This window comes from Diceros bicornis, chromosome 4, assembly GCF_020826845.1.
Source record: "Diceros bicornis minor isolate mBicDic1 chromosome 4, mDicBic1.mat.cur, whole genome shotgun sequence".
Classification (NCBI taxonomy): domain Eukaryota; kingdom Metazoa; phylum Chordata; class Mammalia; order Perissodactyla; family Rhinocerotidae; genus Diceros; species Diceros bicornis.
In genome coordinates this window covers 92,793,037-92,809,864 of record NC_080743.1, presented here as the reverse complement: position 1 = coordinate 92,809,864, position 16,828 = coordinate 92,793,037, and positions in this window count along the sequence as shown.

Below are 16,828 nucleotides of genomic sequence, written 5' to 3'. Positions count from 1 at the left end.
GCTCTTCCTCTTCTTATAGGACACCAGTCCTATGGGATCAGGGCCCCACCTTATTACCTCCTTTACCCTTGATTACCTCCTTAAACGCCCCATCTCCAAATACAGTCACTTTGGGGATTAGGGCTTCAGCATGAATTGGGGTGTGGGGGCCACTATTCAGTCTATAACACTCTGGTTCTAACTGCAGTTTTCTGATAAAGGTCCAACTGCCTCAGGCTCAGCAGTGTGTCTGAGAGAAAGCTGGTCTCTGAGTTTGGACTGGGCTCTTCACTGGGGAACAACCCCTCATCCCCAAACACCTCTTTATAGCATATTCCTAAAAAGTGATGTGTCTTGTTTCGTATTTATTATGCACCAAGTCCTCATTGTGGAGGGCATCTTCTTTCTGCACTGTGTTAGGTGTTAGCTGTTAGGTATTAGTTATCAATCCTCATGGCTCCCTTCCCCCTACTTCCTGCAGACACTCTCAGGGCATTGACACACCCTGCTTATTTCTCTTTGCTGCTCTCATCAAATACATATTCTGACCAGAGGGCTCCCTACTGAGCTTGAACACCAGTCCTATGTTCGTGAGACATCTTTGGTCACAAGTGAAGCTGGAGGAGAACAAGTCTGTGGAGAAAATAAGCCCAAGACCTGACAACTCACCTTGACATTCCCCTTTCTCCAGGAAGGCCTTCTCATGGCCAGCACAGAGGGGAGCCCCAGCTCTTTTCAGTTCCCTTTCATGTGTCTCCATGGCCTGGATCACAGGCTGCAGGAGGCTGGGAGAGAGTCCTTTCCCTTTATCTGGCCTCCCTTTTCACATTTGCCTCCCACAGAAAGTTCCCAGCTTTTCTAGCTCTTGGTATTGTATGTCCTCGCCATGAGGCCGTTGCTTACAAGTGGAGGGAAAGGAAGCTAACGTTTTTTGAGCACCAACCCCATGATGGGTGTCTTTTATAAGTTACCTTACTTATTTGCATGTAGCCCATTCTACTGTGAGGGTCAGAGGTGCTCACACATTAGGTAATGTCCTCAGGTCACCTGCATGTAAGCACTTGGCTGGGATCTAAACTCAGCTCCAAACTTCAGCAAACAGCAACGTCAGGTTACGGTCCTGAATACTCTTTTTGTCCCATGCACCCCGAGATATGGAATACTGTCAGTGGAGGACAGCATGCAAAGTAATGATGTGAAATCAATCTGTCAACTGTGAAATACTTTGTTCAGAAAGAAGTAGTATTGGCAAAAAGGATCTTTTTAGAAGCCAGCCTTCCCCTGGGAAGAAAGCTCAGCTGAGACTGGTTCACTAAAGGCAGATGAACTGGCACGTTGCAGCTGAGGGCCAATAAAGGGACAAGAAGGTAGTGTTTCTCTCTGCTGGGAGGAGACGGTGAAACACTAAGTAAACAGGACCCTGGTCAAATGGCCTAGAGTTCATCCCTGGTGGAAAACTGGCATGCTGGGCACGAGCAATACTGAGGTTTCACCTACAGGCTGGACCAACCAAACAGGACAGGAGGAAACAGCAAATGGAAGGTTGTGGGTCTGCTGAGACTCTAAGATTCACAGGTACTCATCATTTCTGGCACTCTGATGCCACATGATAGGAAGCAAGGTTGAGTCTTTGGGGTAATGGCATCAAATGCCCCTATTTTGATGGTTCCAGAAAGCAATGGAAGACAGGGCTGTGCCTACTAGAGATACTCATTAACAGATATAACCAGGAAGCTGGAAATGGCCAAGGCAGAGCAAAGAAGAAAGTTCTGGAACCACTAAATAACTGAGCTATTTATTAATGTATGCCTGGGTCTGTATTGTGTCCTCCCAAAATTCACATGTTGAAGCCCTAACCCCCAATATGACTGTATTCGGAGTAAAGAAGTAATTAAGGTTAAACGAGGTCACAAGCATGGAGCCTTGAGCCTGTGGGATTAGTGTCCTTATTAGAGGAGACGCCAAAGAGCTCACTCTCTCTGCCTTGTGAGGACACAGCAAGGCAGCCCTCTGCAAGCCAGGAAGAGAGCCCTCACGGGTACCGAATCCACCGGCACCTTAATCTCGGACTTCCCAGCCTCCCGAACTATGAGAAGATAAATTTCTGTTGTTTAAGCCACTCAGTCTATGGCATTTTGTTATGGCAGCATGAGCAGACTAATAGAGTGTACAATAAATCTAATAATTTCTAACTGACAGCTATATTCAACAAAAATTAATCTGAAGAAAAATTTTTAAAGGTTGTTTGTTAGTTGCTGGTGAAAGGAAAATCGCAGCAATTATTCACTGCATCCTACCTTAAATATGTGAGAAAAAAGTTTTACCTATGAAGGATATTATTTATTGTCCTTTTCCTCATTTTGAAAGTAGTTTATTGTTTAAAAAAGAAAAAAGAAAACCTTGTACACATCCCTAGCTATTTCTCAGGAAACATTCTCAGAAGTAGAATTACTAAGTTGAAGACTATATACATTTTAAGGCTATTTGATAAATATTTCCAAAGTAGTCACCAAAAAGGTTGACTAATTTAAACTCCACAAAGGAGTGGATTAGAATATCTATTCCAAATACTCATGCCACCCCTGAATTTCATTTTAAATTTTGTGTCTTAGTTTGGTGTCTCTTAGAAGTAGATCCTGAGGTAAGGATTCAAGTGCAAGACGTTTATTTGAGTAGTAAAGTATAAGGAAGGAAATGGGTAGGTGGTATCCAGAAGCAAAGGCAGCCAATAAAGAGCGTGTTACTAAGCCGGCTATCACAGGGGACTACTGGAGCATAATCTCATAGAGAACTCTGGAAGTGGTGTGAAATGCCTCAGAATTATCCCACCTGACGGGGCAAAGTAACTACATACCAACTCCAAGAGTCATTAAGTGAGGGCTGCTGGAAGGGAGGGGGCAGAGGGCTTTCCATAGTTTAAAAAAAAAGTTTTCAAATTAAAAAGTTCTCAGGCACAGAGATGGAGAGACTGGCAGTTAGAAGTCCACTGGAGTGTGCTCAAATGTTCCAGGAAATGTCCCAGCACTGACGGCATCTGCTACACATCGTCAACCAGATAGGCAAAAGAGATAGGTCTCTTTCTGTGTAGTGAAGAATTAGTCTTTCCCAAAGAGAGCTCTGGCCTTTGCACTTGGCTGGAAGGCCCTGCCTGATAAGAGTGTCTTTGTTTGCCTGGGGGCTTTGGCCACCAGACAGTCTAATGATGTGATTTATAACGGGGCTTTGAGCCATGCTGTACCAGTTCTGACCTCCAGAGGAACTGAAACTGAAGGAAACAGACTAAAGAGATTAGTCTGACCTCCTGGAGGGGATGGGAGACAAAACCAGCTATGCAGACAATATGTGACTGAGTCCCAATAAAAACTCTGGATGCCAAAGGCTCAGGTGAGCTTCCCTGGTTGGCAATACTCTGTGTGTATTGTCACACCTCGTGGCCAGAAAGCGATGGCATCCATGACTCCATGGGGAGACAACAACCAGAGCCCTGTGTTTGCAGCCCTCCCAGACTCGGCCCTGTGTGTCTCTTCCTTCCACTGATTTTACTCTATTTCCTTTCACTAGAATAAATCTGTAATCATAAGCACAGTGCTTTCCTGAGTTCTGTAGCCATTCTAGTGAATTCCTGAACCTGGCTGGTCATGGACAAGCCCTCCAGGCTTTTTCTTTTTCAAGGATTTTAACTTCACGGGTTTTTTTGTTGTGAATAGTTATTTGCTTATTAATTTAGCTTGTGGTAGTTTTAAATTATTGTGTAATCAGTTCTATCAATCTTCCCCTTTATCACTTTTGTTTATTTAAAAAGGCCTTTCTCACTACAAAATCATATAGGCATTCATTTTTATTTTCTAATTTTTTAGTGTCATTTCCTCTCTTTTAACTAATTCCATTTGGGGATTTGTTTTACTATATGCTACTAGGTAAAAAATTTATTGTTACTTTTTTCCAAATAGTTTCTCCATTGAGCCAGCACTACCTTTTGAATAATAATGGTTTTCAACATTTTATCAAGTGCTAAATTCCCACATACACTAGGGTTTGTATATGTGGTCACTCTATTCTGTTTGAACTATGTGGCTGTCTTTTCTAGTGCCACCCTTGTCTTTCGTTTCTGTGGCTTTGTAATATATATTACTATCCCATTGCATACATCTTTCCTATTTATTGTTCCTATTTAAAATCTTCTTGGCTTATTTTCCTATTTATTCTTCCATAATAAAATTTTCTGCACCTCAAGAAAATGCTTTACTCAAAACATAAAAGAAAAATCACTTTATCAATTTCCATCAGCATCCCAAAATAAAATCCTACTAGAGCTTTTCATTGGAATTGCATTAAACCTAAAAATTAATTTTGGGAGAATTGATACATTTACAAAACTGAATCTTTACATGCAGAAACATGCTTATCTCCCACAGTAAAAATAAATACACAAAAAACTTTTTAAGTTGGTGTTCTTCATACAGATCCAGCAAGTTTCTTGTTAACTTTAAGAGAATAAGAATTTTTATGGCTCTTAATGCACATTGCTGCATTACCTCCAGAAAATTTTCACATCCACCAGCATCATGTGAGACTGAAAATGTTCCCTTGCCAATCCAAGCAGATAAAAAAGTATCTCATTATGGCTTTAATGTGCACTTCTTAGACTTTTCATGAGGTTGAATGATTCTACATATATTTATTGGCTAGTTGTATTTCTTTCTTTGTGAACTGTTATCTTCTGCCTATTTTCTATGTTAAGAATAATAACACTTTGACTTACCACATGGAAGTATTTTTCCCAGTATGTCATTTGCCCCTTAATTTTGTTTATTACATTTTCTGATACACAGAATTTAAAATTTTTCCATCCATGCAAATATATTCTTTATAGTTTCTTCATTTACGCTTACAAAGTCCTACAATTCAAAGATCATACACTATTAGTGTATATTTTCTTCTAGTCATTTATATGTACTTCTATTTGTTTTATATCTTATGTATAAATTTTAATTCCCTAATCCACACTGAAATTATATCAGTTTATGGTATAAATGAAGAAAAGATTGGGTTTCATTTTGAGTTTTAAGTGTTGGTTTGTTGAATCTGTATATCGAACCACAGCCATCTTCTTTTGGGAAGTTATTCTGTGTCAAAGCTATTTGGTTTACTTACTGATTTTTAAGTACAGAATTTCTTGGCACACACTCTTCAGTGGAGTAATAAAATGTTCTCATTATGAAAGGAATTTAAGCAATTACAGCTGAAGCTTTCTTACTAGTGAATCTGACAAGGTACACTGTAGATTAAAGGATGTTGACTATCATTTGACCTTCAGCTGCTGCCCTGCTGGGGCTTTTGTGAGTCCTCTGAAAGGCTGCAAAGAGTTAAACAGGTTATTTTACCAGCACCATCTGTAAAAATGTGTTGCTACCATTCATTTGGAAGGATCATCCCCTAAGGGTACTGTGGGAGATCAAGATTTGGCCACCCTGAAATCTGTCTCTTTACCTTGGTTGTTTTCTCTAGGGACATTTGACCTCCCCCACTAACTGCCTAAAGAATTTGACATGGTGGCTCCTTCCTGGAACAGATCTATCATGATGGCTGTAAAGATAATGTAGGATAAATGTTACAATAGGAAAGGCACCAACAAGCCCATCTTATCGGAAGTTCTGTCTCTCTGGCCACATTCTCTGGATGGCCCTTCGAGGAGTTGCCAGACAATCATTTACATGTATAAGGGAAATCTCCATTTGTAAAGGTATCTCCCTCTCTGTTTTGGGAAGGGGGGGGATGGCCTCATTTCTAGAGGCTTATCAATGTGAAAGGTGAGGCCTTAAATCTGCATAATAACCTTACTCTTGTTTACTGTGCTTTAGTGGTAATCTCCTGTAACTGACTCCCCCCACCCCCAACATCCTCCTTTGTCGTTGGCTGAACATGGTATTTAAGACGAGAATTTCTGCTATTGTGTTGAGAAACGCAGTGTCCCTGCTTTCTCCCATGTATACGTGTTATTAAACTTGGTATTATTTTCTCCTGCTAACCTGTCTTGTTAATTATTTGGCCAGCCATAAGAACCTTAAGGAAAAGGGCAGAGGGAGATTCTCCCTCTTCCCCCGACAGTTTAATATAAAGAACATCAAATTAAAAGTCTGAAAACCTGGATTGGAGTCCTTGTTCCATGATCAATGGTCTGACCTTGGGTAAACCACTTAGTGAGTTTCAGTTTCCTCTCTTATAAAATGGGTGACCTCATAGGATTGTTGCGAGAACTAAATGAGAAGATCTATATGAATGTACTGTGTAAACTGTAAAGCACTGGCCAAATATTAGTAGTTATTATTAGCCTATGATTTAACTTAAATATTCTACTTCTCTTGCTGAAGAGGAGAAAGTGGCACCCGCTGGCCTGTTCAGACTGTCCCAGAGAGGCACTATCTGGACACCCACGCCACCCCCCCAGAGTCCTGCCCCACCTCTGAACCACATGCACTTCCTGCCTGCAGCACTTCCCAGGGCAGACATGTCCATTAGCTTAAGCCTAAGGCCTTCAAGAAATCAAGCACTGCATCTAGGGAGAGAAATAACATTTATTGAGCACCTACCGTGTGTCAAGCACTGAAAGATGTCAAGCACTGAAAGATATGCCAGCACGATAGAGATGGGTGAGGACAGCCCTCTCACTTTTTTCTTTTAATGTTCAGCTGTAGCAGGCTCGCGAGATCCATAATGATCGAATATACATCACAGGCCAGAAGATGTTCACAAGCATGAACTACATCCACCCTTGGACAGTGTTAGGACTGGGAAATGGAGAGAATGCTACATGCAAGTTGGGTGGAGTCAATGGAATACTTGTAAAATGATGAAAAAGTTTAGCTGGCTCAAATATTTATTTGCGCAGTCTGTAAGACTTCAGCACTCTTTATATGAAACAATTCACTCCACCTCTTTTTATTCCCCTCAGTGACCTACTTTCATCTTATCTCCCTCCCCTCCCTTTTATCAGGAGGTTTTCTCCTTCTAGCCTTAGATCCCAACGTCTCCACGGGCCATTTTTTAACTGGTTTTTGTTTCTGATTGAAAAAGAAATCAGACATATAGTTTAAAAAATGTAAGCAGTACAAAAGATTATACAACAAAATGTAAATCTTCCTTCCTGCCTAGGAGTAGCCACTGTCCTTTTTTCCTTCCAGAAATTTCCCCTGCATATATAGGAGCAGCAATTGAAGTTTTAATGTCAGAGAGAAGCCTTGCACACCGAGAGGAGCACTGACAGGTTCCTGTCTTTTAACTGATATTTAGTTTATTAAAGTTGTAAATTTTAAAACTAGTTTAAAAAGTCTTTAAGTTAAAACTAGTTTTAAAAGTTTAAAACCTAGCTTAGAAAAACTTTAGATTCAAATTAAAATTATTATACTATGTATAAATTGAATAATGTTGTTATAAAAATAAGAACTATTTTTACTTGTAGTTTGTTTTTTAAACATTTTAAATTATATTGACATATTGACAAATACAATGCATCTGATCACGTCAATCTCTTCAAGCCCCTAACAAGGCAGTTTTAAAAGCAAAAAACTGTCAAAGTGTCAATGACTAAGTGCCCAGAGGAACTCAAGGGTAGATTTGGAAGCATTTAACTGTTTTTGCAAATTGTTTTTTTCCCCCTTTTGTTATATGTTAAGGAGATGCAATCACTAACCACCCTGAACCAGACCAAGCCTCACCACAAGAGTTATGCCCATGACCTTTGCCTTATTTTTAATGCTAAGATCTCTCCAGGAGGAGCTTAGGCCTTATCACTGCAAACTGCAGTGTATATGGAAGCATGTTTCCCAACTGAGCCAGTGTAAGCAAATACCCGCCTCTCCTTTTTGAATATTCATTCCCCATCCAAAATAAAGGTCCTTGCTTCCCTGTGTTCGGGGATGCTATGACTTTGGAAATGAGTCCTCATGGTCTCCTATTTGCTGCAAATATACTTTACTTTGTGAGACAACTTCCACTGATGTAGAGTCTTATTTAACTCGCCAGGAGGCGAACCCACTTGGTTTGGTAACAAAAGTACTTGCGCAACTCCTCAAATCTAAGAAATCAAACATATATGTGACCAATCAGGTTATCTTAAACATGTAATCATTATTCATAAATTTAACTTTTTTATATATTTCAAATCAATATCATAAGTCTAATATAAAATACTTTGAAACATTTTAAAATCCCAAAGCAATATGTCTGATCATAATGAAAAACTTTTTAAAAATCTTAATTAATAAAACATACATTACCACAGAGATTACCAACTTATTCCTAATTTAGTACAAAAGTATTAATACCATAGGTTTGATTCACTTTGCCGTTATTTACTTATGCACCTTCCTAGGGTTGCAAAGTCTTTTAACAAACTAAAGGAGCCACTTTCCCACTTCAGGGGTTGCTGAGATCACTCAGTCTAAGACTCAGGGCTGAGATTTGGCTGTGGATTCATGTTTTGGTCAAAAATTCTTGACAAGAATCCAGGACCAGGTCTGGGCTCTCCTTTCAAGAAGTTTCTACCCGAGTCATGATAAAGTCAAAACATGGTGGGAAGGCATTGAGAAGAGGAGGAGCACGATCAGGTCTGTGCTTTAGAAAGATGACCTGGTTGCTATATGGACCACAGACGGGAGCGAGCGCTGCAAGGAGGGGCAGGAATGTTAAGCGGTGGTGTGCTGCTGCTGGCTTGCTCTGGCTCAAGAAAGTTGAGCGTGCACATATCTTCCCAAGGCCACATTTAGCGGCATCAGGTTAGTAGATTGAAACAGGCCGTGGTGTGAATATTTGTACCAAGGAAACTTGCAAATGCTACAGATCAGGGCTTCCCCACTCCCCACCCTCAAGTGCCAGTTTGCCAGCACACAGCTGCCTAGAAGGCTTCTACAGTAGACCAGGCAAGAGGGGCAGTGGCTTGATGTAGGGCGGTGACAGTGGAGATGAAGGGAAGTAGATGGATTTGGAAAGATATTTGCAGATGGAATTAGCAGGATTTGCTGACAGATTAGATACAGGATGGGGTCGTCAGGGAGAGGGGAGAGATAAGAATATCTCCCAGCTTTTGATGGTTATGTTAATAGTGTGAGCACCAAAGGCAATATTCTGAGTTTGGCTTTGAGACTGAGAATGTCCTGGACTCAGACAATGAGGTGATTTTAAAACTACATGCTCCACAGTTTTCAGTCACTCATGACCTGGCCTGAGTCCACCCTCCCAACTCATTCTGGGCCATTCTCTTCCTCTCTGCCCTAGACTCCAGCCCCACCTGCCACCTTTCAGTTCTTCATTTAGAAGACTTGGTTAGCCTCTGGGCCTTCCTGTGGCCTCAGCTCAGAGTGTTCTTATCACAGCTCTCTGCAGGGCTGACTTGTCTTGTCCCTCAGGTCCCTGCCAATAGAGGAGACCTCTAATGCTCCAAGTATGCCTCCTTCTTCCTTATCCTCCCTATTTGTTTCCTTCCTGGCACTTACCACAATTTATAATCATATATTTATATGTCTATATGTTTGTGTTCTGTCTCCCTCACTGGACTGTAAGCTTTTTTTTTTAACTGATCTCTGATTCCTCAGCATCTAACACAATTTGCTGAATAAATAAATAAGCAAGAGAAGTAACCTGCAGCAGCCTATAGACAACAGAGACCAATTTTGTACCACCTCTGCTACATTGACCTCTAGGCGCCTGCAGTAAAAATCTGTATTTAGGAAAACAGTCGAGACTCTGCTAGTAATTTGTCCACACAGCAGGGCGTGACAGGCAAAGGCAGGTCCAGGCTTGGGGCCAGTCACACTGCCTGGGCTCTCTCACTTCCCCAAGTCTAAATGCAGCTAAAGAACCGGAAGTTCTCAGGGTGAAGCTGACAGCTAAATAAACACCTAAAGGATGAATGTGTTACATTTCTATACTAGTTCCAGTTCACAAAAGGAAACTCACATTTTTCGTGAATTCTTGCATTAACCCAGTGAGGCAGGTAGAGCAGAGATCACTCCACTCTGTGTAGAGACAAGGGAGCTGAAACGTCAGCGTCACGCCCAAGCTCATGGGGCTAACGCATATAAAATCGAATTAAAGTCCAGCTCATCCGCCTCCAAGTCAGAGCTTTTTGCACTGTATATTTCCATTTAGCATGTATTTTTGTGCACCTACTCGGTGGCAAATAAATGGGAGTACAAGGGAAATATAAAACACAATCCCTGACCTAATAAAGTTAAAAACTCGTGCCTATAAAACAATTGAGACTCTTCCCACCATCAGTACATCAGGCTGAGCCGACATGCTGTGGAACTCAGAGATAGAGAGAGCATGGAGGCTGACAGCCAGGAGAAGCTGTTACAGAAGGTGAATCTGAGTTCTGCAGACCAGTCCTGGGACCCCGACAATGCGGTGGAGTAGACTTGAGTTCCTGTGCCCCGCCAAACTCATCTCCTTGACTTTTACTGAGGAAGACATTTCAGGACAAAGAGTCTTTTTTCTAATCAAAACACGCTGTCCATGCAGATATCTGACATTGTTACAACCAGCAGGACTCTTCTCGCCCCAATTATCTCATGATCAGTCTTGCATCCTCTTGTTTCTTTCTTCTGCTCTGCCATTTTCTACCTACGACATTCAATTCCTATCGACTCAGTGGCACATCTGGATTTCTTCTCCAGAATCCCCTACCATCCCAAAATAAGACTCTGCCATTGCTGATCACAGCTGCCTTCCTTTCAATTGCTGGCTATCTGCAGAGTGTGCTAAAGGGGACACCAGTGGCCTCCATCTACCTGGTCTCCTCAGAGAGTGGATGATGCCCCTGGGTGTCACTCATATCCTGCAATCCCACTACCCCTCACAGAAGTCAGGAGACAAGGAGCAAGAGAAAGAAGGAGGGAGAGAAGAAAGTTGTTAGAAGAAGTTAAAGGCCACCAATTATTGCTTTGGATGCCAGTCAGTGACACTTGGGACACAGGCTAAGTCCACTGGAAAAGCTGCTGAAAGATTGTGCAGATTTGCTTGTGACCAGGAGGCGCACAATCCCCCCCAACCAAACACACAGCTTGTAAATAATTATGTTACTGCACAAAATTGGGGTTCTCTTGCCCAACGCACATAAAGAGCCAATTACTACAGCATCAGCTTTTGAGAAAAGAAAAAAAAGCTTTACTGCAAGATCGCCCTATAAGGAGACAGGAGGCAAAAGCTCTCAAATTTATCTCCTCAATTCAGGATTTGGGGTGAAATTTAAGAGGTTAGGGAAAACAGGCTGGTACATGGAAATGCTGGTGGGGAATGTTTCAATTGGCAGGCTTTAAACATTGATGGTTTATGGTAAGGTTTAAACATTTATGGTAAGGTGTGGAAGGGGCTTTAACACCGGATTTTCCTGGACAACGGATCCCTTGCCTCTGATAAGAGTCCTACTTTCAAGTTCCAGACGTGTCCCAGTCCTTTGGTTCCATGGGGGGAGAATCTTTGGTTCCAGCATCATTTCGGGTCAAGGTCGTCTTCTTTGTGCATACTCTGGCTATGTGACTTGCAAATTTGGGGCTTGCCCCTGAAAAACTTTCTGTTAATAAGATGGGGTCAGTTTGAACTGGTCCTAGAGGGCTCGTGGTTAGAATTACTCAAACCTCCCCTCCTTCTGGGTGGGAAACCCAGTTCTGTCCATTCTTAATTCCACTCTGCTTGAAGATGATGTTATTCTTCCATGCTAGATGAGACAGTATTGTCCAACAGCAGAAGCTTCAACCAGAACATAATTTTCATCCTCATGGATGAATGGGCCGCGTTCACTTTCTCATTCAAGTAAGAACCAAGCATGTTGTTCAAAGCAGTTAAATAAACAATAAACCAGTGAAGCCTCCTGTTGAACTGTCCTTCCTCATTTTATTTGTTTGCATTGTGTGTTCCACACACCAGGTCCCAAACAGACTAAAAACAGATTTAGTTTTAAATAAACATTGTTTCCAGATGTAATCTATAGACATTGTGAAATGAGACGTTTTAAACTCTCTTAAATACAATATAATCTGTCACATTTAAAAGCCATCAGGGCAAGATACAGACTATATTTATATAATTTAATATAAATTACTAAAATCTTAAAATCTAAATAATTTAATCACAAGGTGACGATGTTCAAGATCCCATGCAAAAATACTCTCATTGTCAAAAATAAACAATAGGGGCTGGCCCGGTGGCGCAAGCGGTTAAAAAATGCACGTGCTCCATTGCTGCGGCCCGGTGGTTCGCCAGTTGGATCCCGGGCGCGCACCTATGCACCGCTTGTCAAGCCATGCTGTGGCAACGTCCCATATAAAGTAGAGGAAGATGGGTGTGGATGTTAGGCCAGGGTGAGTCTCCCTCAGGAAAAAGAGGAGGATTGGCAGATGTTAGCTTAGGGCCGCTCTTCCTCAGAAAAAAAAATAGAAATAAAAATTTTTAAAAAAACAATAAAGATGGAAAATAAGAATAACAGCTACTTGTCAGATTGTTGCTAACCCCCTAGGGTGCTGCTCAGAGCAGGGGTAACTCCTTTCCTGCCCTTCGGTGCAGTGAAACCAGAGCCCCAACCACCACACCGCGGGCACCTCGTCTTTCATCCCACGACCCGCCTTTCCTCCGGCCTGTGCTTTCCAGATTTCAGCTCTCTGCACACTTTCTTTTCTTCTCATCTTTTTCCTCTTTTTCATTCTTTTTCCTCTTCCCTCTCATTTCTCTTCCCATTCTCTACCTCAGGCTTATTTCCTGCCCTTCCTTATGCCTCCCATCCCCTGTCATCCAAAGGCTATAAAATTAAGTCCAAAGATAAATTGTTATTACTTGTTTTGAGAACTCTTAGCGTTAATTTTAAAAGTAGATGCTTTGAACGCTTTCTATTTTTCACTCTAAAATAAAAATTTACTTTTTTATGTGTGGGTGTACGTGGATGTGTGTTTGTGCCTACGAGTGTTATGATGTTCCCCCTGGAGATTAATGAAACTTGAAAGAATAAAAGGGTGCCTGCTCTAGGATTGTATTACTTTAGACAAGCCCCCGCATATCTGCTTGAACTTAATTATCTCTTCTGGATGCACAAATGACTGTAGGTAGAGTGCTGAGGAGGGGGCTGATGCGCTCTTTCCAGGTTTGCTGAATTTGGTCCTGTCCCTCTTCCACACGAAGCAGCTCCAAAAAGAAAGATCAAGATGCTGGAGTTGCCAACTGCTCCAAAGTAGGAGAGGGAACTTTGTACAGCAGCCTGGAAAACTGAGGAATGAGAGGAAGCCAGTGGCGTGCTGGCAATGTTTAACAACTGGGTCTGAGGGCAGAGCGGGTAGGGAGCATAAACCTCTGAGTCGTAGCATTTGCTGATTTCTATGGTGTAAATGCTCCTGTCATGACCAATTTCAAGCTGCCAAAGTGACATCACTGGGCACTGAGTTGGGAGTAGATGCACAGTAAGCCCACTGTCATATAGTATTTCCACTACAAAGATACGATAGATGTAAAAAACCTCGAGAGAGAGATAATAGAGGTAAAATAATCAGAAAGTGATGTTTTGAGTATTTTTACCTTTGTTTATAGTATAACATTTAAGTGTAAGTATATGTAATTCAATTTTTAATAATGGCTATATTTAACAACCAGCTTGCAAAATTTCTGAAAATTTAGTATTCTGCTCTCACAAACTGGTACAAGCCAGCTCCCATACACCCCTTGAGGAAAGTCACCACCTCTCATCCAGTTACATGGGAAAAGGCTGGCTGCTCAGATCAAATGGGATTTTAAAAGCTGTAGTAGTAATGGAAAGGAAGGAGGCCTCTTTACTGATAAATAAATGGCAAGCAATAGGACATACTGGAGTATATGAGGAAGCCATTTGGTGTAAAAATAATTCGGCCTGACCTTATTTTTCCAAAAGGGTCTGACTGTGGCCTTTGAATATGCATTGTATATCTGCTTCAAGCATTTATCATGTCCCAAAGACAAGAACAAATGCCCTTAAGATAAGGATGTAACTTCCCCCACATTGGCACTTCCTTAAGGATAAGCAATCTTGTGACTATTGTAAGAGGGACATTGCAATCATATGTGATACATGGTCTTTGATGGTACATAACTGCTCTGTACACCCCATTTCTTTGGTGCCCTTCCTTCCTTGGGGAAGGAAGGCCCTGGGCTATATGGTCCTCAAATTTGGCTCATAATAAACTCACCCCAATTTTGATTTATAGATGATTATGGATTATTTGTGTTGACATTACAAATATGAAGGAAAACCAGCACGCAAATAAGTTCTCATTGGTGTTGGCATTTGTGTATAAAGATTGCACTTCTTCAGCCAGAAAAATATCTTCTCACTGCCTGTGATGCACCAAACACTGCATCTACTACCAGCTCAGCCCTCCTCAGTCATCACTTTCATCAAAGCCCTCCACACCATGCCTCTCCAACTCATCTCCAGTAACATCCACTTTGCCCAGACTGGCTTAAGCATTGTTCCCCAAGCATTGGCTTAAGCACTGTTCCCAGGCTCATGTCTTCTTAGCTCCAGTTGCTCTGGCTGTTCTTCCCTGAGGCTGAGAAGCCCTTTGCCTTCCTCTCTTTCCTAAGTCCTTCCCACATTTCAAGACCAGCTCAGAACCTACCTCTTCCTTGAGATCTTCTCCAACTTCTCAGCCTCAGGATCAGGGCTCCCATGGCTCTGGTTAACTGTATGTCTCTTATTCTGCATTCTGTGTGTATGTACCCATTATATATTTTCTTCCCAACCAGATGTTTAGTTCCTGAAGAAGAAGAGCCATCATTTATACCCCTTCTACTAGCTTCTCATCAACACCTAGTTCTAGCTTCTTCTGTCTTGGTTTTTGACACTTACTAAGAGCTCAATAAGCATCTTCTGAGGAGAATGAATGGGCATATAAGATGCAATCTCTTCTCTGAAAAGGGTAGTATGACAAGACAAGAAAGTCTTGGCCAGTTGTACTCTCAGCTTTATCCCTAGCTAACCATCAGACACCCAGCTGATTTATCAATGAAGTAAAGGATTATACTCAGGGCTATTTTCAGCCAGTATTTGCCACTACATTCCTACCAGATGTTAATTACCTGGTACCCCAAATCCCCTACCCAATGCCTCCACCTCCACATCCCAACCACTCGACCTTGCCCCTGGTATGCCTTAGACCCTCCCATGATTCAGCAACTAAAGGTCTTTTAAAATGTACCCAGGATTTTGTTTTATTTAGATATGATGAGGATCATAGATCAGGGGATACTTGCCACTAAAAATATAGTTTGTTACTCACAGTTCTGAAGACAAGGGGCATGCCACACCACACATGGCCATATAGGGAAGCACCAGGGTCAGTCAAGAAGCAGAAGGAGTGAGGGAAAAGCATGGCCAAAAGCCTTTATTATGGTTTTCGCAGGAAGGAATGGGCAAGGCATGGTAAGCAGCTGAGCAAGCTTAGGATTGGATAGTTTGAGTAATTTCAGTGGGCTCTCTGGGCTATAGGGATGACACCTAGTTATCCAGTACCTAGCCCTGTCCAGTGAGATAGTGTCCCAGACTGCAGGAGCCTGATAAAAAGAGGTGAATCTGGGGTATGGACTTGGGAATGGTTGGTTTTATATCAAAAGCATGCTCATAGGCAAGTTGTGTGCTATCTCTAGGAATTAGCTGACCCTGAGAGAGGTAGACTCTCGCCAGTCAGCAAGGCCTTAAATTGTCAAAGCATCATAAAATACAGAAAATAAAAAACAATTAAAATAATAAGGTTAATGCCTAGCACAACAAGGGGAGTCTCCCACAGGCCTACCCCAATACTTGCTGAGCTCCAGGACAGAATACTTAGAGAGGTTCACATGCCAAAAGTACAAATACTTTAAAGTTATAAATCAAGTTCACTGTTAAATAAAATACATTCAACCCTCTTTCCTTGACAATTAAATCAGTTATATCCTTGACAATCCTGACCTAGGATCCCAAATGTAATCATGGAATCTCTGACCCATTAATCGTTAGTATAAAAAGTCTAACTGAAATTGTTATTTCACTTATGATAAGCTTATAGGAGTTAATGAAATGTCAAGTTTTTTTCCTTTAGGTTGGAATTCAAGTTGGCTTTGAAGACACAAATGGGCTAATAATAAAATGATGGAAGAAGAGACAGCATGCAAACACTAATCAAAAGAAAAGTGAAGTGGCTATATTAATACCAGACAAAGTAGACTTCAAAATAAGGACTATTATCAAGGATAAAAAAAGAAATTGCATAATGAGAAAAGGGTCAATTCACCAAAAAACATAACAATCTTAAATGTGTATGCACCTAATAAGAGAACTTCCCAAACTTAAAACGGACACAGACAGAACTGAAATGAGAAGTAGATAAATCCACATTCACCATTCCTCTCACAGTAATTGACAGAAGTAGACAGAAAATCAGTACCAATATAGAAAATATGAACACCATTATAAACCAGTTGACATAATTTACCTTCATAGAACATTCTACCCAACAACAGCAGAAAACAATTTTTTTAAGTGCACATGGAATATTCACCATGAAAGACCATATTCTGGGACATAAAACAAACCTTAACAAATTTAGAATAAGTGAAATTATACAAAATATCTTCTTGGATCATAAGGAAATTAAATTAAAAATTAATAAAATAAAAATATCTAGTAAATCTCCAAATATTTAGAAATCAAACAATACACTTCTATATTACCCATGGGTCAAAGAGAAAGCCACAAAGGAAATTAGGGGAAAAACTGAATGAGAGTGAAAATATAACATATCAAACTTTGTGGGAGGCACATCAAGCAGTGATTCAAGGGAATTTGTAGTATTAA